General features: G+C 32.6%; 1 long non-coding RNA gene across 4 annotated transcripts; it reads left to right on the plus strand.

Annotated features, from left to right (window-relative positions):
• The first annotated feature begins 251 nt into the window (after nucleotides 1–251).
• On the plus strand, nucleotides 252–24,997 carry LOC117114314. Of its 4 annotated transcripts, none has more exons than XR_004446328.1 (6): nucleotides 252–380; nucleotides 3,334–3,433; nucleotides 13,598–13,775; nucleotides 15,592–15,641; nucleotides 23,143–23,271; nucleotides 23,405–24,997. It is a non-coding gene; the product is annotated as an uncharacterized LOC117114314 (long non-coding RNA). The 4 variants fall into 4 exon arrangements; XR_004446329.1 differs by having other exon boundaries at nucleotides 23,176–23,271; XR_004446330.1 differs by having other exon boundaries at nucleotides 13,697–13,775.
• The last annotated feature ends 324 nt before the right edge of the window (nucleotides 24,998–25,321 follow it).

The following is a 25,321-nucleotide window of genomic DNA, read 5'->3' on the forward strand; positions in this document are numbered from 1 at the left end:
TCCTAAATTAATTATCAGTCAAATATATACCTATGCTAAAGAATACAGGTTATTATTTAACTATCCAAATATTGACGGCGATTTTTTTGAAAAATTACAATTTAAAATTTTAAATAATAACTTACGTAAATACACAAATTAAGCAATCCAAATCTGGAATTTAAATTTTCATTATTCTACCACATGACTGATACTTCACTCTCAGCAATTTTATCATACATGCCTAGCGCCCTCTTTCATCGCAGTATTTACATACGTCTTGACACTTCATCAAACCCTTGAACCAGTAAGCATGTACTGCATCTGTTATGAGATAGAGATTGCGCGCATCTTTATACAATGGCTTTGATGTGATTTCGAACGTTATTGACTATGTATTGGTAAGATGACTATCTATATCCATGTGTTTTATTATTATGTTTGTTGTATTTTACTATAACAATTCATCTGGTCGTAATTATAGCTTCCTTGAATGGTTACCCAAGTCGCCCTATGTACGGTACACAGGGAGTTGATTATGTATGACGCATGAATGACTGAAGCCCTTGTCCAGATCCAACCCATGGTACTTAATGTTGTATGTTATACAAATCGATTTTCTCATACTTATCAAAAGTGTTTAAAATCATCTAGGCCTACCTATTAGAGGATAATGCTCCCTTCTTTGATGTGTAAATAATGCAGCATAATTAAAAATGCATTGTTTTTCCATACCACTATATCAACTCTTGGCGATTTATACCTACTAGTAACTATTTATTTATTAGTCTGTATTGTGAGCATTTGGTGAATTAGATAATATAGTATTTGTTCTGCACCTACATCACTCGTAGATTTTTTTTCCAAAAATTATTACTGTAATACTTAGAGCAGTGACTGTGAGAGGCTGAATTGGAAGAGAGTGATGGCAAGGCTAATAATGGCTTGACTAAGCTGGAGAGTCCAAAAGAAGACTGCAAAATGTCTACACTACATGCAAATTTCTGCTGTTGGACACCATAAAAAATATAACATTTTACAATCAATCTTCAGGCTAATTTAAGAGAAATACTAGACATTGAAGTGAAACTCATTCAAGTTTTTTTTTATCATGCTTGCTTACTTTCAATTGGATATTTATATGGCACACTTTTATATCATCCATATTGAGATCGTTACAGTCTGCAGTCACAAAATTACAATGCGAGTAATCCTCACTAAAAGAAACGGAGAAATTGCTCCCCAACCAATTTTTGCCCAAACTTTTGTATCAAATACTAGGCCCAAATACATTTTGCTTGGTCTTTCCTATGCCCCTTCTTATAGCCCTTGCTTGTGCTTGTAATTTGCTGTTTCTTGCTCATTTGCATTAGTCTTTAGGAGAACAAATGTCTTGGGCTGGTCATCACTCACCTGCCTTTGAACTTATTCAGTTTAGTCAGGCTAACAACAGGCTTAGCCCTCCTTCAACATGGAGAACAATTGCATTCTTGGAATTAATAGATAGGTAGAGCATGGAGTATACAATTAGTGGGTAGAGTGAGATAGAAAAGATAGGTATTCCACAATTGTTTAATTTAAATGCTCACTCCAAATGCAATAGGGCTGCAGATGTTTCATAATTCATTACTGATTATCATCTTGGTATAGTTTTATCACTGGAACTTGGCTGAACGAGAATATTGGTGATTAGCCTTGGGGAATGTGCTCCTGACGGTTATTTGTTTTATAACCACCCTTGTAGGCACTTACCTAGTAAGGGTAAGCCTATTTCTCATGGTGGTATTACAATCATATTAAGCCAGCTTTCAAAATGTCATCATGGAAGCCTGTTTTAATATTCAGTTCATTTGAGGCAGCAGAGGTGGTGTCAATGTCAATGGAGTTTCTCTGAAAGTCATCACCATATATCATATTCTCCCAACTTGAAGAATAAACTTAATTTTATCTAGTCTGTTAATTAATTCTGTTTCCTTGAATAATTAAGAACTGGTTGCAATCATTCTATAATCTGTAGCAACTTTAATTTTCATTAAGTTGAATTTATGACTTCTTTTGGTGTCCTTTTCAGTAATTCAACATAAGGGTCATTCATCAGTACTTGGTGACCACATGGTGGCACTTTTGATCCTGAAATCCTATATTACCTTATCCAAACCACACCCTAAAACCAAAGTGGTTGCTTACCATTGCTTTCAGTATAATCTGTCGATACACTGACATCCAATCTCAGCTTGTATCTTCACTACCACTTCATAGTCTTCATACTGTTGTCTTTTTATAACATGCTTTCTGAGCTTCTTGACAAACATTATCATTCATCCTGAGTGTAAATGCATGACCCCTGAAATCATCAGAGAATTGCTGAAGCAGTATACCATGCTAACTATTGAGGTCCATTGTCAAACACTTCAGTATAAGATCAACAAGTTTGTCATCAGTTTTATGTTAGATATGATCTTATCAAAACTAATGCCAATGACCAAAAAGCTCTCTATAATATTGTTTGGTAATTATACTAGTCCTGGTATCCAATTGCTCTTCAGAAAATTTTAGTGAATTCATTCACTAAACATCCAGAATTCTCTTGACAGAAAATGTACTTTCACATGTGCCTCCCTTACATTATGGAATACCGTAAATGTTGAGTTCAGAACCTCATTTTCTGTCTTATTTCTCCATCTCCATCTCCCACTAAGTTTTTGAAACACACATGTTATTTATGTTATTTATTCACCTTTTACCTTAATATTTTGTATAACTATAATTATATAAATGATAATGCACTAATATAAAATGTATTAAGATGTTAGTATACTGAAATTGGTTACAGTAGAAGATTCTTATTAAAATTGATAAACCAATTTCATTTTACTGTAATAATCAGAAAATCAAGTTAAAAATATATGAAGTTTAAGAAATAATTATGCCAAAAAAGCCCCCCCAAAAAACAATAGAATCAAAATATAAATTTACCCATCAGATTTCCAAACTAAAAAAAATTATTTATTACTAAAATCTTGCTTTTGATTTTCTTATTTTTTTTTATTGTTCACTATTAATGATATTTACCGCAGATGCCAAAGGCAAAGTTGTTTTAACCTTATAATTCCAATGTTAATCTTGGAGGCTTGGCTTACTTTTAGTTGGAAGATTTTAATAACCATGAAGCCAACCTTTCAAAGTCTTCCCCTGTCAAATTATCACTTTGTGACCACAGCTATCCAATTTATATTTTGTTGCCATAGCATCATAGTTTAAATAAATTTGAGAGATTTGCTCCATGTCTACTATGCAACTTGATTTCATACCTCTTTCCATTTATCACTATTTATGTATTACCATCTTATTTAGATATGTTCTTACGGATTTATCAGTGATGATGCAAGCGAATAGATTGGTGCCGGTAATCAAGAATAATATTCGTCGATGTAGTGCTGTGGATCAAATAAAGGTAAGTGGGATGAAATGCACTGCGTCATAACCTATCACCATATGGAAGTTTCAATAGATGGGTAGATTTTAAGACATCCTGTAAGTCTCAATAGATGAGTTGGAGGGTACAAAAATTTAGAATGCGGAACTAAATCCTTATTCCAATGAAAAATTAATGGTCATACATTAAATCAATTTCCAATCTTGAAATAATTACAAGTAGAGTTAGTTACGTTATTTACTAAATATTAAGCAATTATTGTATGATTTTCTGGTTTGAAGAATTTTCAATTTTAATTTTATTCAGTTTTGGATTGCCAGCAAAAATAGCTGAATTGCATCAAATTAACACTTCAAACAAATTCTACTTTCAATTGAAGTTCAGCACATTGTATAAGCTTTTTAAAATCTGATAATCATATGCATGCAGTATTGTAAGATAATTGTTAAATTGAGATTCTCTAGTTCAAAAACTGTCATCATCAATTTAAAAGCTTTCTCTGTTGTTGATATTCCATTTGTAGCGGAGTAAGTGAAAATACAACAAATTATGATATTAAGATTTTCTTATTAAAAAAGGATGAAGTGCAAAATATTGTGTTGGAAATATGTTATTTTTGTTGACCTGATAGAAATTTCAATGTACAGTTACTGTAGAATTATTGACAGCATCTTTTTGGATTTTACACACATTGACAAGTTGAACTGTGCTTAACCCTCTTAAATGCAACGATGTTACTGATTTTATGATTCCTATCAAGATAATGTTCTTATTGTCAAAAGAGAAAGTGACTGGTGTCTAGGATAGGGCGATGTGTATTTAATTTATTTAACATAACACTTTAAAACATAGTTTAAAAAAGGTAAAATAAGAAAAACAATCATAAATTCATGTTAATTTTATGAAGGTATTCCTACTAATCTAGGTCAACCCTGTTTAAACCATAGGCTTCTAAGAGGGGTTTAGCTTGCTTGCTGGATGAGCCTGTTGTAAGGGTAATGTCCTGATTAAATTTCCTTTATACATGCAAGAAATAAATAATGGCTAATTTATTAATGCCGGCTGTATAATACAACCGGTTTTCAATCATAATTTGCAACTTGGCCATTGACTTAGGCAAGAATTTACAAAAATGGAGAGGGGATCATTAGAGGAGTATATGGGTATATGTCATGAGGGATAGTACTTCTTTATCCAGGGTTCTCAACAGCATGTCACCACTGCTGGTCGGCAATCACTGGGGGTGGGGGGAATGCATATGTTATCGCAGTAGACTTCAGTGCCAAACTTAGTCCTGAAGATGCTCTTTTTACCTTCAGCTATTTCACTAATTTTAATGGTCATCTACTCGCAGAATTTTTTGATCTATTCAACCGTCCTGTCATAAATTCTGAAAACTGTTGTGGCATCTCCCTTGTACCAATCGCTGAAAATATCTATAGTTCTCTTCTTCTTAATCGCCTTTCCAAGCATATGTAGAACCAATCCTCAGAAGAAACCAGAATGGTTTCAGAAAAGGTTGTTCCACTCTACCACATATCTTGGCAATTAGGAAATTAATGGAGGTAATCAAGATCTGGAAAGAAGGCCACATATATTTTTGTGGATATTAGAAAAGCATTTGACTCTGTCAACAGGAAAGTAATGCTTCATATTCTTATATGTACGGCATCCCCCCAGATTTTATCAAGGCCATCGCAATAATGCATGAGAATCTTACCAGCTATGTCGAGATATCAGATGGTCCTGATCAATTGACAACCAAGAAAGGAATACTTCAAGGGGACACTCTTGCCCCCATATCTGTTTGTCAGTCATTTACATTCTCAGGCAGTCACTAGACAAAATCAATGCTAAAGGTATCACTATTAACACTCTGCCCGCCAAGCACGGAGATTTTTGTTTTTGGTAACGCAACACTTGACCGAGATCTCCGTGTTTAAGGTTTTTTAACAGAATCCGATTGATGGGGTAATTACCGACATGTACTAACAATTTTAACACTATATTCAGTCTGGACCATAAGTATTTCACTATTTATTTGAATCGAGACAGCGGCCACATTACACAAATTTCACACCAGCGAGAACACTCTGACTTAGACATCTCTATGAATCCAAATAGATAAAATCCTGATAATAAACAATCCAAAATCACACGTAAATCGAGGTATAGAATTCCTATCGATCTATCGAAAAAGAATGAGGAAGAAGCATTGTTGCGAGGTCGCTTGTGCTTGGCGCCAGGGCCGACTGTTCCAGTTTGTTTTTGAGGGGTGTTCTCATGTTTGAGAAAGAATAGGGCAATTATTCGGTTTATCCAGGTAAGTATCCATTCATAGACTACCAACATCACTACTGATTTGTGTAATTTCACTATTTGTTTGTTTATATTAGCGTAGAGCGGTATTGATTTACTTTCACGAAATCGCGATCATCTCGGCTTCGTTGTGCAAAATTGCGTAAATCTCCAAAAGTGATTTTTGTGCTTTATGGGTCTTAACTAAAACCAGCAGCGACCAAAGCCAGATTACTTCTTAATGCCTGGAAAACAATGTTCTTATAATTGTAGAACTGTTTAATCAATAGTAAACCAAGCATAATTTGATGTAAACTTACTGCGAGCTTTCGTCTAAGTTATCAACATGACTTTGTCAGTCTATGTGAGCTGGCATCTGTTGTTTGGGCATTGTGTGACCAACGCCCTCTGGTGCCAACTCTCTTCGTGTCAGGATTGGTTCTAGGGGGCCCCCCAGCTTTTCAGGTTGAATGATGTGTTATATAGATGTGGGAAAGCTTGTATGCACCATCGTCTCTGTTCATCCTCTGTTTTTGTTTCCTTATTGAGATTGCCTCCATGTTCCTACCACAATGCTAGCAAATGAAAAACATTGTCATTGTTAATGCAGGTTTGCATAAAATTGGTAAAGTATCGTTTTCACCCTACTTTTGATAAATGTTATTTGTTTTTGTTTTATTGTATATTATAATAACTTTGTGCGAAATACACCAATTCTGGTAGAAGGAATTTTATTTTCTTAAATTGCAATAAAATATTTTTGTATTATATTGTGTATTAGTATAATAGCTTGCACCTTCTCATTCACATTTTTTTGTATAGTTATAATGGTTGAATTGATGAGCTTAGTTACTGTTAGAAGGCACTATCTGAAGCTATAGTATTTTGTTCTCTGATGAGATTGCTAATAATTGGATGTGACTACATTAATGTATTTCATGAATTTACATGTCAGACATGTAAGGGAAATTGGTTGATACTGTAGAAGGCAATAAATTTTACTTACCTTAATATGGAAATCTGATCTACAGTATCTGCTTCCAAATTTCTCCATTTTCCCACTACAACTACAAAATATCAATCTGTAAGAGGCACAATATTTGATTTCTTGAGCTCTGAGATAATGAACCTCTTAATGTTTAGTACAAATTTAAGAATAAATATTTCCAAGTAAATGAATTTTAAACGAAGACTAAATAAGTATTTCCCAATGCCCTTTCACTAATTGACTTTTTTTGCATTATGATATAAATTAATATATAGGGCTCACTGTAACATTATTTGTTTGCCAATTGGCTAAAGTCAACAAATTTTAGCCAATTGAATCTGTCTTTAGCCAAAATTTGATGAAAATTGTTTTATACATTAAAAATCGTCCAAGCTGACTAAAGCCTCGGTCAGGGTACCGGAAAAAAATCATGTTAACATGTTAACTCGGACGTGTTCGTTGTTTGAATGCGGTGTTGTGGTGTTGTCTCTGAATATATGTCTATGAATGTGTGCAGGTGGGATTTGTAACATGCATATTAGATAGGTGGGTGGCACAATGACGTCACGGCAGTTATGAGATTTGGAAGTAATCAGCAAGAAATTGTGTTAAATTTGCCAAAAAAAACATGTAGGATAACAAAATCAAGTCGTAATGTAGTGAATGTTTGTCCCGTTGGTGGTACTGTAGCTACAACATATGAGGCATGTTGTGGCAAAAAATGAATTGAAGTTATTGTATTTTCAGATACCTGAGTATATGATCTTTAAAATGAGGGGTCATTCATTGAAATTGGACATTTCAAGTTATTGGAAAGTGAGAGTACAGTACTCTTAGAATCAAGATAAACATGATTATTGCCTTTCAAAGTTATTTGTGCATACATTGTCAAATAGAATGAACTATCAAAATAACATTAAATAAACAATTTGTTGACCACTTCCAGAACTAATACTTTGGTACATGATTAATAAGACATTAAACTGTTGATCTTTAATGAAAAACAAATTTGGATTTTTAGGCAATTTTTTTAACTCCCATATTTTATAGCTCATTTACTCAATACTGGCCTCTGCGACAACTTAACCATTTCGCCACGAAATGCCTTATATGTGAAAATCATAATTGTACTTGAAATACTTTCGGGCAGAGAAAAACACAAAACGTTATTTTAGTATTATTGATTGCTACCACCATCCCATAGGCCTAGATAGGCCCTGTGTTGGAAAATCCAAAATGTACCTGACGGTTGGCTGCCTTTAGGTATGCTCTCGTCATCAGTTTGCGCCCAAAGGGTACACTACCAGCTAGCCGGTTGTCGTAAATATATAGTACCTTCATGTAGTCGTCGTTATACTGCTAATGCCCTGCATCCACCAAGTTAAAATAATAAATTGCAAAGCACGCAATAACGTTTGCAGCTGGACTACTAATACAACAACACAAATAAACATCGCATGACTATGGAGTTGGCGCGAATGAAAAAAAAAATAAACGATGTATTTTAGCAAGTATTTAAAACTTTTAAATGATTTTAAGCCTTTGCTGAAATGTGTATGGAAGTTGGTTATTTTTTCGCCAATCTGAAATAGTTTTCGCCCATGGCGACTTGGCGATCAGTTGGCGTGAGCCCAGCCATACAGTATATTTCCCTTTTTTCTTTGAGCTAATCAATAATTTACATATGATGTAAAACATCCATAATCGAGAATGTTAAATGATACAGTAAGTATATAACCTCAGCTGACGTTCTATACCTTTAGTCTTGATGTATAAATTTTTATCACCTTTATTAATTCTTCCTGTCATTTGATAAAATGTTTATTATTATAGGTAGAAAAGCATAGAGATGATTCACTCTTAATTCAACATTATGTTGAATTGTTAACATGCAAACCAATATATATTTTATAAATGTATGATAAAATAGTATAATGACAAAGGAGAAAGAATAATGAAGCTTGGATCATTTTAAGTTTTATTTTCCATTTGGATTTTTTATTACTTAAGATGGTGTTACAGTATTATAGCACTGTAGGTCAGCTATAAGAAAAGCTATTAAGAAGATATAAAAAATGTGGTGAACTGCAAAGGTTAGGGGGAACTAGACTATTTGCTGGGAGTAAACTTGTGCTTTATCAGCTGTCTGTAGCCTTTAATAGTTGGCTGGGCGTCATGGGTTTTATTTGTTTATATTTGTGGCTCAGGAAACTTTGATGTACGTACTATCTAGCTTTTCTATCAAGTTGTTTGTGGTACATTTCAGAAGGTGGAGCTGCTTTTATCAGTAATTAATGCCATTGTCTATGATTTCTAATAATAGGTACAATGTGTCATTGTTAATATTACTCTACACCCTATCTTAATCTAACTTTCTTAAAGGTCTAAAAAAAATATGGAAAAATACTTGATATTTAAACATTTAATAGCTTAGCTATTATTCTAGTATAATATTTATCTCATATAATTGACAGTTAAAACTAAATTTCATTGACATACAAATATTTAAAGGTACTGTACAATAACATTTAAAACACAATGAACAATCAAACAACAATTGAACCTGTAAGAGTTATAGTTTTACTATACCTTGTTTAAATAAACCTGCCATGAAATCTAGGGAGGGCTATAGCCCCCCTCCCCATTTGGGGACTTCCCCTTTGGGGAGAAAAACTGAAGTTTATTAAGGAGAAAAAAATATATACCTGTATGTATTTTGTACATATTAATAGACTCAGGGACCTTGGACACCCGTCGGGATAATCCTCTCGTGCCCCTGCAACCAAGCAATTTAAATTTTGAATTTAGGTCGTTGAAAACAGTGTTTATCTTTGTAATTCAACATATCAACTGTGGGTGTAGTTGGAACATTGCTTAAAAAAACATCTAGGATGTTAAGTGTCACAATGATTGATTATATTGCATGTTTGTTATTTGAATAGACAAGTGTTTTGAATGATGCATCAAGTAGGACCTTTTGATGTTTTAGCCACTGGTTCACACTTTAGGTCTAGTCAGGTGTCATTGTTTACTGTATTTGTTTGATTGCTAATAATAAGTTGGTGATCAAGGTGTAAGCTTTTTCAAAGTCAGACTCCGGTGGAAAATAAGTTTTTGATATGTTGTAGAACCGTTTTTTCTAAGACGGAAATAAGTTGTTTGACGAAAAACTGGGGAAAGGTGAATGAGATACAGATTTTTGAATATTTAATAACTGGGGGAAAAGGGGTTAAAAAAACTGCCCCTTTTCCCCAATGCTCAATGGTCAAAGTTAAAGTCAAGTCAGTTTTATTTTTAAAAAATTCTATATGATAAATATAAGGCGTGTTCATATACGATTTAACGAATAGTTATTCATGATAAACATAGTGAGTTTGTTTTTCATGATAATGGCAAAACACATAAAATGAAGTATAAACCTGGGTATGCAAATGATGTTTACCGGTGCGTGACAAGGGTCATGCTTTCGAAGCGCGAGGCCAGCAGTACAGTACTAATTAATTTAGATGTATGTATCGTCATGTTGCCTAGAAATTCAATTCCGATTTTACTCTTGCTACTGCAACTATTTGATTCTGTTGACGATCATTCTACAAATATGCTCCTGATAATGGGTTTACTTGATTTATTAAAAAAGAAACCATTATACGTTAGAGATCGTAAGAGAACTAAGAACAAACAAGATATCTTCAAATATCTTCAGTATGAGCATGAAACTCTCGAAATGGCTGAAGTTTCGTATCTCTTGTACCTATTTCTATGTCGTAACAAAGCTATCAAACAAAGATTGTGCAGGAAAAATCAGAGCCAGGATTGGTAGGTCAACGTGGTTCCCTCATAATACTGATAGCGATTTCATTGAAGGTTTCGGAGAGTATGCAATTTGTTTTTGATGACATTAGCTGTCATCCCCTTATAGCCTCTCTCTTTCAATTTTTTCATAAATCTGAGCTTTTTGCTGGAACATTTTGTTTTCCAGTCTTTCTTTTTTTTCTGGTTCGTTCCAGATTTCTACCAATTCTCATGCTTCATTGTATCTCTATTTATGTCTCACCTTGTTTCTTTCAACAAATAGTTAATTAAAACCAAAATATTATGAATGATACACCGGATCAAAACGTTGCTTCACAACAGAAAAAAAAAAAAAAAACAAAACAAAAAAAAACAAACCGCAAACTATTAAAAAGCATACCTGTCAACTTCGAGAAATTTAAAGAGTAAGATTGGGTGACACATAATGAGTGCCAAATGCACAAACAGTGGCTGGGGGCCGCCAGGGGCTCCCGGTCAGGCTTTGACTGAGATGGCATATTAGTGAGTTTATAATTATCTCAGACACAGTAGTATTTGAAACATGGAGGTAAAATGTTACATGATGGATGTTAGTTATAGTAAAATTCATTACAAATTGATAAAGAAACAAAATTTACTCAAATGTTAGGATAAGCGTAAGTTTTGCCGGTGTTTGCGTAAGACCGTAAGATTTGATTGGAATGCGTAAGACATATCAAACATGACATTATATATGGATAATGACAACTGCCAGTACAGTAGTTGATTTTAGCATGGAGGTGTAAAAATATTTTTATAAAAATCTATTTTTATACCTCCATCATTTTAGAAACAACTTAGGTACAGTAATGTTGAAAGACCTGTCTCTTATACACATCTAGATGTGTATAAGAGACAGCATTAGCTGTCATCCCCTTATAGCCTCTCTCTTTCAATTTTTTCATAAATCTGAGCTTTTTGCTGGAACATTTTGTTTTCCAGTCTTTCTTTTTTTTCTGGTTCGTTCCAGATTTCTACCAATTCTCATGCTTCATTGTATCTCTATTTATGTCTCACCTTGTTTCTTTCAACAAATAGTTAATTAAAACCAAAATATTATGAATGATACACCACACATATTATGAATGATACACAACAACGGTGTTTGCGATTTGATTGGAATGCGTAAGACTTGACGGGTTGACAGGTTCGAAAAAGCTAAGAGGTCATGTGCAGTGACCCATTTCAACCTGAGCGCTCATTGGTAGAATTTGACCTATGAATCAATTTACCATGATTTTGAGCCCGAAACCCTGATGCTTCTTCATGGAAAGCGAAATCACGATGTTACGGTTTAACATGAAGAAGATCACGATGAACTCGCTTTGTAGCTTCATATAGAACATCATGATAAAGAAACTCAAAATAAATTTGTGAACCTAACTATAGTGTATTTAACCTTGTTTTAATGGATTTTGAGTTCAGCTACACAAATATTTCCTCATCTAGTTAGTTTCCTCCCATTAATAAAATTATGTTTATATTTAGGTTAATGGTCATTCTAGCTACAGTACATGCTGATCTGTAGTAATTTCAGTTCATTGAACCTTAATATTTTTTTTTGTAAAATAACAAAGGGCTGACATCGCAGGAATACCAGTAGGCCATGAATGATTGTTATTTTGCTGGGGAAACAGTATCAGTAGTATATCATTTTAAAATATTGCATTATGTGATTTAGATTCATTCTGTGAGGTCGAAAAACAGTAAAATTCTTGTTAATAGATTGATCAAAAGTGTAACCGTAAATGTAAATTAATGATAAATTATTGCATGAATAAATATAATAAATATATAATTATAATATCCAATTTGAGAATACATTATCAAATGTGTCCATTCTCTGTGAGTTACTGTAAAACCTCCATTTTACGAATAGTCGATTTTACGAATGGGGTTTTCCCCTGATGACGTCATCCTCGACCAATTATTACCGTAAAAAAAGTCTAATTGTGCACATTTTACAAAGTGATAATGTATATTTTTCTTAATAAAATAAAGTTTGTTGTATGTATTTATTAATAGTTTGATCTTTTCTTCTATTTCTGGTATAATAATCACTATATTAATGTAATAAACCTAACCAAAACAACGAACTACCAACGCAAGTGTAGTCGGATTGAGCGCACATGTTTATGCTGACGAACGAGAGTGTTTTGGTCAGCAACTTATTGACATCGTGAATGCTAGATATGATCGCGAAATGCATGTAAACAACACAAATTGGCGATCAAACAACTAGAAAGGAAACAATAGAAAGGGCCATAAAACATACAGATGTTTGAATAAGAGTTAAAATAATATTTTGTTAAGTGGAAGAATGCCAGCGATTAAAATAATTTGGATTTTATCGTAGGTAAATTCAGCTAGGCTCTAGTGCGGTAGACCATGCTGCTGCACTGTCTGTTCGTGCTAGGCCTGGTCGCCGTCAGCCTATCGGCGCTCAGTAGGCTTAAGTATTGGAAGCTGACACCCAATCTAGTTTATGCATTTTTCAATTTACGAACACCCCTTGGTACCAAGGGGTACGTAAAATGGACGTTTTACTGTATAAGTATATTATACCGTAAAAAGTATATAGACTCACAATTCAGTGCAATCACCTGTGATGGTCTATGAATCAGACAACTTTCAAGTAGACAAAGTAGACACTACTAGCCATCTAGGCTAGGTGTACAATTCCATTTGCTTAAACTCTTTACAAAACTTTATCATCTATTGTATTATTTAAATAAACATATAATGTTTGCTTTGTTGCTTCCATTTAGCTAAATAGTTTTCATTTATTCTGATTGAATAGAACTTAATTATTATAGGCTTTCGAAGATTAACAGATATCATATCCCTGCCGACAGGTAGTCTGTGTAGATTAGCTGTGCTGTGATTTTAATACAGTGGGAGGGTCTTGAAGGTCATTTTAACACCTTACTCTCTATACAGGCTGGATCTATTTCATGCCTAATTACCTACGAATCAATTTGATTTTCAATTAATTACATCACTGCATTCAGAAAAATATTTCTGTGGTAGATAAGTCATGGTAGCTTATATGTTTTCTTTCATAGCTCAAACCTAAACCCAATTGGGAGTACACATTGTGCCTGCATTTTAAGTTCAAGATCAAAGATAAAACAGCAGTTGTTTTGTTCACTTTTTATTTAAAGAGTTGAAAAAGGTTTGATTTGAAAATAATCAAGAGGAGCTGAAGATTGGAATATTTTAAAGTGTTGACAGAGAAGACTGGTAAGTTGTTTATAGTGATATCTTCCTTGCAATTGAGTTAATAAATAAGGTTGTAGGTTGTAGTAGTAGTGATAGCTATGCAACTAGTGAGAGAATTTATCCACCAACTTATGAGTAGTTCTTTTGTTTGTCTTAGTGACTCGGCAAGGATTTATTTCACCCAAATAAATTATTAGAAAGCAGCTGTTTTTTGTATTTTTTTTCTTGGATGCAGAAATAGGAATTTTCAAGAAAAATAAACATATTAAATAAATTATAAGTTGCAAGTTTTAGAAGGTATTTAACAGATTAATCATTGATGTCTCCTTATGTTATTCAGAGTTTGCCAGTTTAACCACTATAAAGTACACATAAAGTATAATAATAATTGGTGTTTTTATGAAACGAAAGTAAAATTCGTTTCATAAGGCATTCAAAAGTACTTGTATTCTATGGTAATACATTTAGTGGAGAAGTTAGACCATACATGACTATACACAAGAACAATATCAAAGAAAGGTAAAATCTATGTCTACTTTAAAGGCATAGTGTTGCAATTTACTGTGTAAACTTTCAGATTAATTATTGAAATATATAAAGAAATTAAAATTGTTAATGTTGATTTACACACGCTTTCGTCTGTTATCACCATGATTTCAGGCGAAACATTTATTATTATAGGTTGTTCAGACAAAAAGTGAAGTATAATTATGATTCTATATTTAGCAAAACAGTTCTACCAAAAAGATTTAGACAGAGTAGAAAATATAAATGTTATTGACAACAGATAGATTGTATCACCAATGGTAGACAACCTAACTGTGCTTTTTAATGTTTACAAATGATGTTTGCATGTTTGCTGCCCTCTATAACTATCTTATTGATATTTAAATATGATTTATAATGAAATCTTGGAAAAAACCTTGCTGCTACTGGAAACACATCATGGTGTTCTAGATTTTAAGCCACAGAAGATGGTTGTGTGATGAGGTGGTCAACTGAAATAAGGATTTAACATTACCTTTTTTTAAAAATGGGTACCTAAATACTTGAATCTGTTTAGTTGGAGAAGTAGGCCTCTCACATGGTGCCAAGGATTGTCAGAGATATACCAAACATGAAGTATATCAAACATGACATTATATATGGATAATGACAACTGCCAGTACAGTAGTTGATTTTAGCATGGAGGTGTAAAAATATTTTTATAAAAATCTATTTTTATACCTCCATCATTTTAGAAACAACTTAGGTACAGTAATGTTGAAAGACCTTGGAAATGACCTGACTAAGGATGACGTGAAATAACCTTTGGAACAAACGTGCTCTATTTTGTGTTTGATTTTTGATTTCTTAATTGAGCTGTCATAACAATTATTATTCATTTTTATTTTATATTTGTGGTTTAGAAAATGAAAACAAATTATACAAGTACATAACCATCCATCTTTTGTCTTTGATAATTTAACTGCCCCAAATTCAAATACTGTAGTCTATTCCAAGTTTATATCAATGAACTAAAGAAAGTAACTCTCATTGGTTCAAAGAACAAGTCATGTGATAAAGCTTGACCAAATATGGTATCTCTCAGACATTAGAGAAATCCACTGTGTACAAACTGGCTGTAAACCTCTTTGCTATGCCTGCCCACTCAAGCAGATTGAGTTCTGTAGCCGGAAGGATTGAATCGCAGTCATGTGACATGATCCTCAAATAGGTATGATGGAAATTAGATTACAGGTGTAACTTGGACATAATAGAATCAATTGAGCAGTACTTTATATTTCCATGTCTTACCACAATAAGTGCTTACACATACATGATGGTTGTTTTTTAGGAGTGTTCTTATCTGTTTAAAATCAGCTACTGGATAATATACTCAAGCAAGTAAGTGTACTCAATCTTGTGCTGTTGGTTCTACTTTAGTTATTTATTTATAATATTTTTTTTTTCTTTTGACTGGATAGTTTTTTCGGTTCTGCTTTTCAAAATGAAAATTTGAGTTGATCTGAAAAAAGAAAAAAGATTTTGTGAATAAAATTATTGAGAAAGCTAATAGAAAAACAACATTGATCCTATGACTAAACCAATGAATTAGGTTTTCAAAAAAAGGGTTTCTTAACATGTTGGTTTAACATGTAAGGCTCAACACAATTTCTTTGGTATGGATGGAATTATTTTAAATAAAGAAATAGGTTTTGTTATTTTTTAATAATATTTTTATTTATTTTAAGAAATTGCTGTAAGTGTAGTGTCAGTATGTCTCTATAACAACTCCCTGGTCTCATTGATAATTCCACTGTGAGAAGTGTTGTAGTAAGTTAATTTATAGACCACCAACCTCCCCCCTTTTAATGTTTACATTGGCCTAGCTCAAACACTGTCGGTGCACTCCAGTTAAAGCAAAAGATTTGTGCACTGGAAATCATGGTATTGGTTATCTTTTTTGTTGTTATGCCAAAAATACGAAAGCTTTGAATGAAATTCACATATGGCGTAGTTATATATTCATAAAATAGACTTTTAATTTTAAAAAGTTTTAATAAAACATAGACTTTGAGACATTTTACAAGTTACTAGTAATGAAAGCCAACTACATGTACAAGGATGGTATAAATACTGAAGGGAATACTATTATTTAGGTTGTTCATAATTGTGGAACTTAATCTAATACATTGCCCTTGACACCAGCATAGAGAGGATTATTAATGCTGATTCATTGAGGAGTGGGTGGTTAAACCATGTGGATTCAAAAGGAGTGATGATGATGATGATGTTGGTGAGAAAGATAAGAAATATTTCTGCCAACACATACAGGATCAATAGTGAATCAAACTGCATCATTGCTAATAGAAACCATATGGATTTACAACCTTTCCCATGAAGTGTTGTGATCTATAATCATTCATAGAGAAAATATTTGTTTATTCACTTTTGTTATGTAACACAAGTTTTTTTAATAGGATAAATACATTTTACTGTGAACATTGTAGTTCGTAAATTTCTTTTGGCCTACCTGATATTGTTAAAGTTATTGATTAAAGATATTCATGTTTGCAAGTTCTTATGAATAGATTAGGTAGGGTTTTACTCTCTGTTGATGTTAAGACTCATGTTGGTTATATTTTAAGTGCCCTTAGATGGAGTAGACTAATAGGCCTATGTGATTTGGAATGAAAAATACTTCTTATGACTTAATAAAAGGGTATTCTCAGTATTTGTCTTCAAAATATTGTTCAGGGAAAAAGAACATTTTATATCGATCATCAAACAGCTGGAATTAACTACCACGCAAATTAAAAATTAATTTTGAAGAGATCATTTTAAATAATGTTTTACGTCAATGAACCTTCTCTTTATTTTTATTTTATCTTATTTTATTAATTTTTTTGATTCATTGTTTATTTCACTGTATGTATATTTCTCGTCACTGTACCACTTTGAAAATCAGTACTATAATGAAAGTGCCTACGGTATAAAGATTAAATAGATAAGTAAATTTAAGCAAAACCGGAGGAATATAGGGCCCTGTTGATATTACAATTTACGGAAGCCATTTAGCTCTTTAGAAATTCCAACAGACCAGTGGTATGACTGCCCATGTACTACAATGTGTTAATAGAAATGAAACTTCCTGGGCTTGATGAAGTATAAAATATATTAACGTCATTATAGTGTACAGTCAATATTTTAATATTGTACTTAAAAACATTATCAGATGGGTGATATTCACATTGTAACTGTGATTGATGATAGCAGTGTTTAGGAATTTCATGTTATTTTCTTATGTCACTATCAACATAGGTGACTTGGTTGAAACATGTCTTAATTCTTAGTACATTTTCTTTCAAAGGCTAAATTTTTGCAGAGTTTTTTCTCAAATTAATTTACAGGTTGTTGCCTTGATTCTCGCTTAGTTTCACTGCCTCGCTAATTCAGTATAGTACAATTAGACTTTTGTTTACCAAGTCAATAATGTACTAATAATATACCCTGTTTACTGGCCTATCTGGTTATTCATGTATATTAAGGGAACAGAATGCTTCTCTGTTGATTTTCTGGAGAGAAAACATGTCTGACAAGTCTGAAGTACCTTGGGGTCATGGTGGGAGTCAAGTGGCAGCTCAAATTTAGTGAGAACTTTGGTCATTTACCTTAATTATTAGGATGAGGAATGCAAATATTTGTCTATGAAAAGCTAGTAAAAGTTCAAAAATCTAATCATGGCAAATACTGTTCATACAGTACATCATAATTTTAAAATTAAAGAAGACAAACATAATTGTGTAGACTTGTGTTCATACTCAACACATAAATATATCCCAAGACACTTTCCATTCAGTGACTAACTGGGAAAGACTCACTTTTGATTTGTTGTTAATAAAAATAAGATGTATTGCTAATCACAAGTGGCCATTATCGAGACAGTGATGTTTCATAATACAGTATTTATATTTTTGTCTTTTTAACTAATATAATTTTTAGTGGACTAGTGGTCCACTAGTGAGATCAGTGCTGCAAAAGTTTTATCACGTTAAATTCATATTAGCCAGCCTCGGATCAAGATAACTGATCTGGTATTGTCACATGCATTGCTAATGTTAGGCTAAGAGTTACTCCTTGATCAGGATAACAATAGGCCTAACCCTTGACCCTAGAATTGGAAAACAAGTACAGTTCTCCCACACAATTATAATTAATAATTCTATGAATATTTGAAAGAAGATGTGGTAAGGGATAAGTTTGGTATAAAAAAAAAATTATGAAAGAAGACAGAAAACCTAGAGCAGGAAATAAATACATCATACTAAAATCTTCAAAGGTTTTCCTAACATTATTTTCAAAATTAAAAACAATAATTTGGTGTTATTCTGTATTCCATAGAAATGATGTTCCAAGTTCAAAGTAATTTTATTGTCAATAGTTCAGCAAGTAAAATTGAAATTTGGTTTCCTCGGATACGGTACACAAAAAAACAGAAAAAAAAAATATCAACAGTTAGATTTAAAAAATTTCAGTTTAAAAAAATCATTATAACAATTTTCTTAACTAGATAAAAATATATACAGAATATTCCAAAGAAGTACAGAGAAAAAATAGCAGGTTGTTCAGACTAACATGGCTATACAACTACTTTCAATTGATGACATTAGCAGGTTAGATTTTTTTTTATTAAGCTTATCTTTGTCTGTAACACTTATTGAGCTTGTCAATCCTGCTATAGGATTGGTTAGGATGTGATGATTACCCTCATAGCTTATTCAAACCATGTCCAAATCAAATTGCTAATGTTCAGCTTTTCAGATAGTATTCTTCAAATATAACATGTCACAGTGCTGTCTAGAAATATTTTTTAGTGATACTTATTATTCGCTCTTTCAAATTACTTAATTACATTAATATAACAGGCACTAATAAGGCAGCCTCTGGGACTAACTTTCAAGATATAATTTATTTAACATGAGCTTCGCTGACTGTTGATGCCCTCTACATCTATCTGTTGTTGTGTCATCAGAGTACGATATTGTTGTTCAGACTAACATGGCTATACAACTACTGTACTTTCACTTGATGACATTAGCAGGTTAGATATTTTTTTTATTAAGCTTGTCTTATTCATTTAGTATTTTTATCTTAGTATGAATTCATAGGAGTTATGTGTTGAAGCTGAAAATAATATAATAATAATTATGGCATTTATAAAGCACATGAAAGGTCAGGAAAAATCACAAATCACAGGAATAAAATAGTCAATATTTTGAAAACATGTAGGTCTTATGTAATTTTTTGAAAGATGCAATTATTGAATCTGTATACAAAGTATTAATAAAAGAAAGGGATATTTATGTGGAAGTAAGTCTCTATGTGTAAATTGGTGTTGTGTTTTTAGTGATTTCCTTCTTCTCATGCCAAGTAAATAATTTGAAAGTAAATAATTTGATTGAATCTCATAGGAGGAGTTACAAATTATTTATTTAGGTCATTATATATTCTAACACACATACTGATTTTTTATGTGTGTTTCAGGAGCATAACCTTCAAATTTGCATTTAAATCTCAAAAAGTTATTGTAGACCACAATGTACAGTTGTCTACCATCTGTAAAAACAATTATCAATTTCTTCCCTAGTGGATGACACATTTATGATTGGTGTCAAAACATACTGTCATAACAATCTGGAAAAGATAAGTAAATAAAAAAAAATATAGTGTTTAGTGTGGTTATTGATGATAGGTACAGTACAGCACAGTATGTCTGATTACGACACTGTATGGTGTAGGCTATATTCCAATGGTAGTTGTGAAATGCTAGACCTACTGTACATTCTGTTTTTGCATGTTTAAGTTCAACTTTACTTATCAGTGGAGGCCCAGATCAATCATGGGACATACACATAGCACAATTTAATTAAATTTTTTATTGGCTCTCTCTTTCAAAGCATAGGAACACTCTCACGCAGGAGAGGTTCGACCATACAACAGAACAAATAACACAAGAATAGCAAAGATAACCCATATTATACCAAATGAAATGACAAAAGTTAAATAAAAACACTTTCTATAACACTTCCCATTACAATGTGTTACATAAACTAATTTAGTAATAATAAAAAAGTGTATATCAATGATTATGAATTATATTTAAGAATATAGCATATATGAAATTTAAGTACATTAAGTGTTGTTATGCAAAATATATTGCCGAAAAGGTCATATATCTTGTGGTTAATGATGTTATTGACTTAGAGTAGGAAATCTAGATTGCCGGGCAATGAACCCTTCAACCAAGCAATCTGCAAGTGTAACATTTTCGGATTGAAATAATTTCATTTCTCCAGTAAATGCTCAGATTTCATGGTTTCAAATATATTTCATTTTCATTTAATTTATTTTGTCTCATTAATGATTAAGCCTCTATACACACAAACCATACAGGTTTTGTAAACCAGCGAGTCAGGATTACCAAAAGTATTCTGAAATACAGACTGTCCAGCAGGCTCTCCAAACCGATTGAGAAACATAACATACAAGAAATATTAAAATATATCAAATATATTTGAACAGACCAATAAAAAAAAAAATAATCAATACAAATTCATGTTTGTATTTGCAACTTGAATAAAGTATCCTTGTACATGGCAGAAAGATCAATGGATAGATAAGTTTAAGATATCTGTAGATATTGGTGTTAGCTGAAACTCTTCTTGTCAGGCCAATTCTACATTTTTATTGAGATTAATACTTTATATAATTTTATGTAGTGTAAAGCCTTCATTCATGGTTACAGTATTTAGGGATCATAATAAAAACCGGCATATAAACGGAACAAAAAAAATGTACTTGAAACAATTTTATTGTGCTTAAAAAATATTCTACCATTACCGGTACTTTTAGTACTGCACAATAAAATTGAGGATAATATATCTTACCATTTAAAATATTACCAGAAAGCTTCAAAGTGCAACACTCTTGCTTGCTACACTTGAATTTATCTGATATTACAGCCGAAATATCAACAAATTGAGTTATACGATGAAATGTCTTGTTCTTTATGTTAATTATACCATTTGATACAATGGAGACATTTGAACCTAAATGGCTTGGATGTACAGTAACATGAAGTGTTCTTTAAATCAGCAATCTGATATGTCAGTTCAACTGGAGCATCTTTGTCCTAAGAAAGAAGCTCAGCTTGGTAATGAGGTGATGAGTTGTAGACTTTGTGACGTAGTAAAAGGTAGAATGACTTCACTTCACAATTCCTGGAACTATATTTATTACTGAATGTATTGAAGCTCTAGTGAATTATAATATAAAATATGTAATGAGTGCCTCCAAAAGATTTGTTAGTGCTAGTTTTCAGATTTATACGTTATACATTTCTACTGGATTGCGTAAGTAACAATGATAATATGAGTATATTTTACACTATAGTATATGCAATGAATAATGAATGACGACAAACAAAATACCAGATACACAATTACTATATACTGTAAATTTATTATTTGTAAGACGGGAAAAACTTGAAAGAATTTTTATGCCTGTTTTTTATAGTTGTGGATTAATGTGCAAATCTGTTTATAGCTATGGCGTACTAGGTCTGTGATTGGAAAAAATGTTTTTACCTTTTATTACTATTACTAATTTTCGGGCATGGGCGGATGGATACACGCACACATGGACTGACGGATAGGCTCATGGATACATGGATGTATGTATGTATGCATGCATGCATACATGTGTCCCCTATTAAGGGGACATGTTCAGGACCAAAAAAGTGTCCCCTTGATAGGGGTGTCCCTGAATAGGAGTATCCCTATTCAGGGGACATTAACCAAAAATGTGAAATTTGTCCCCTTAATAGGAGGTTTTTGGCATGTTTTCATATAATGATGAAATAGATTCTTTGTAATTTTATTTTAATTGACCTAAGAATAAGTTACAGTTTAATTATAACTGACTTATAACAATAATTTGTAAAAATTTGTGTATGTTCCCTATATTGTTTTTTTATTCGAGTATAATGTTAATGACCAAATATTCTTTTTTAAAATATTGAGCTTTCTATTGGATGCACAAGATAGAATACTATTAATAGATGTTATCAACATAGAAATCAGGGTGCAGGCTGTCCGGATAGATTAGAATCCTATATCAAAATACATAAAACAAGAAATCTCCATGGTTAATGGTCAAAATTGACAAGATTTTATTTTGAATGAACACATGCATTAGGCATCCAATGCCTATTCTAAGGATGGAAAAAATTCTGGTTTGGTGTTAAGTTTATTGCTCAAAAGGTGTCAAAATATAGATTTGAATGATTTTTTTTTCTTATTTTGTGACTACTGTAGTTAGTTGGATACAATAAAAAAAGTGTCCCCTTAATAGGGGTGAAATTGTATTGATTTTACCATTTTGCACACTTAAAATGTGTCCCGTCTCCTTAATATGGATGTCCCCTTAATAGTGGTTGGCTGTTAAAAGAAAAATTTACTATCGTTTCACTTAAAAGTGTCCCCTTAATAGGGGTTTCCTCTGAATATGGGTGTCCCAAAGGAGGGGTTCCACTGTGTGTTCGTTTCTTTGATGGTCATGGACAGTTCAAATGTGATGAAATCTTATAATATGGTGAGAAGCATATGGTGAGAAGCATAGGGTATATTAAAATCAGTATAAGTAAAACAAAACACTTTTGAGACAATAGTAAAATATCTATTTAAAACAGACTCCATTTATACTCCTTTAGGTGAAAAAGTGTACTGTGTACGAAAACATGTGGTTAAATAAATATTCAAATCTCAATGTGCTGCTTATGTTTTCCTAATGAAATATGTTGTTAACCAGTTTCATACCCGAATGCATAGTTTGTTTTTTAACACAGTAAACTCAAAAGAGCCACGTCATTCTACTACAGATATACAGGATCAGTAATAGCACCTTCAGAAACTTTATGCGGGGAAGTGTACCAGGTATCCACTTGAACTCTTTGTTTTAGGCGTGCATTGAAAAGGTTGGTCGCTAAATAAAGTTTTACCTTTATACTAACAACAGCTTTTATATGACAAATAGACTAACCTTAATCAGTTCATTTTTTTCCTTTTTAATAGAACCATAATTTATATAGCACCTTTCACAATCGGCAGATTTTACAAGCGATTATACAAGCCACTGGCATCATTATTTTCCTGGTCACTGGATACTGAATTGGCAGATCTGCACATTGTGCACCTTTCTCTGCTCCCTGGGGATTATAATAATAATAATAATAGGCACTTTTAGATTTTCATGTCAACATAGTCGACGTCTTGACATGATGTCACTTTCAAGCACTGCGCTTGCGCGATCTTCAACCCCTCGCTCACCACCAGATTTGAGAACGCGTTCATCCTGGTTTTCACCGTCAACCCAAGTCTACTCGCATTGTTGACGGTATGACGTCATTTTTTAAAGATGGGCGATACCGGACCCGCTGAAATGATCTTACTAGGCCTAAGCAGAGGCCTAATTCTATGCAATTTTCAAGTAATTTCATCTCTGACATTGAACAAGTTTACAGTTTACAGGTCGATTTGCATTGTACAAAAGCACAAACTTTTCATCGTCTAGCACATTGCTGAAATATCCGAATAGGATCGCTTCTTTATAAAGATTCGCCATGACGGTAAGGCTTGATCCTTGCTCAAAAAGTCATCATGTTGACTCCTTTTCGATCGAAATTGGAACTGATTTCAGCAGTGGATCACCATGAGGAGTGAACACGTTGACGGTTGCCTGCATTCGACGTGAACATGCTCGTCGTTCACTCAATCGAAAGGTCCCTAATAATGATAATATACTTTATCTTTACACGGATACACTTGATTCACTCAAGAGTGTTTTTCGTCAAGGCCGCCTAAGACCATATTATGTGTTATATGTTGTTTGTTATGTGTAAAGTAACAAAATATAAGCAAAATATATAAGTAAAAGAACAAAAAGAAAACTACATTTAAACAAAGGTTTAGCAAATAGCAAAAAGGGGTGGTGGGAATAATAATCATGATTTAAATGCTATTATGTTTAGTTAAGGTTTTTCGGGGATAACGACAAAATTAAAGGTAAACAATTAAGAAAGTAAACTTTTAAAAAGATGTATGTTAGAATATTATTATCCCTGGTCATTGCTGCTTGAACGTGCACGACCCATACATTCAATGCCATACCATCCTACCAGGTACCCATTTATACTCCTGGGTGGAGAGAGGCAAATGTATGTAAAGTGCCTTGCCCAAGGGCACAAGCAATGCGAGGAACGTAGTCTCAAACTCCGATCTCACAATCAGAAGACCAACACCTTATTCGCTACACCACACGCGCCTATATTATACGCCAATATAAAATCTTGAAAATTAATATTTTTCAATGAAATACAGATAAATACAAAGTTTTGACTGATGTACTGATGACATTTAATTGATTGGTTTTTAATACAGTAATACTGGAACTATACTATTTATACATTTATTAATTTTACAAGAATTTTTTTTTTTCTCATTCTAATTTTTCAGTAGACCTTTCTGCTAATCATCACCCACCTGTCCTCACCCATGATAGTTTTGCTAAAGTCCTACAAAACAACAGCATAAATGTATGTAAATACATGTGTTTTAGGACAAACTTTAATTTGTTCCCTAGAAAGTATGCATACTCAATTCAAAGAAATACATGCCAACTCTTTTATTGGGTTGTCTTCAGGAATAACAGTCCATATTCACAATACAACATCCTGTTAATTTTAGGAAGTTGTAATTTAATTGACTTTCAATTTTGTATATTGTTATTGTTTTTTTTTAAACTAGAAAAATAGTTTTTACTAGCCATTTTAAGTTCATGTCTGAAGTCTGAAGAAATTCAAATATTCTTATGGGAATTAATTAGGTAAAAAATAGGCAAAAGTGACATCCTTACATTAATGGTTTTTTTACTCACCTAAGTTGATATTTATTTTAATGGATAATTATTATACGCCAATAAGAAACTTTTGAAAATTAATAATGATAATATAATAATAATAATTATAT

This window comes from Anneissia japonica, unplaced genomic scaffold (genome assembly GCF_011630105.1).
Source record: "Anneissia japonica isolate Jap-2015-1 unplaced genomic scaffold, ASM1163010v1 scaffold2994_len2133135_cov197, whole genome shotgun sequence".
Taxonomy (NCBI): Eukaryota; Metazoa; Echinodermata; class Crinoidea; order Comatulida; family Comatulidae; genus Anneissia; species Anneissia japonica.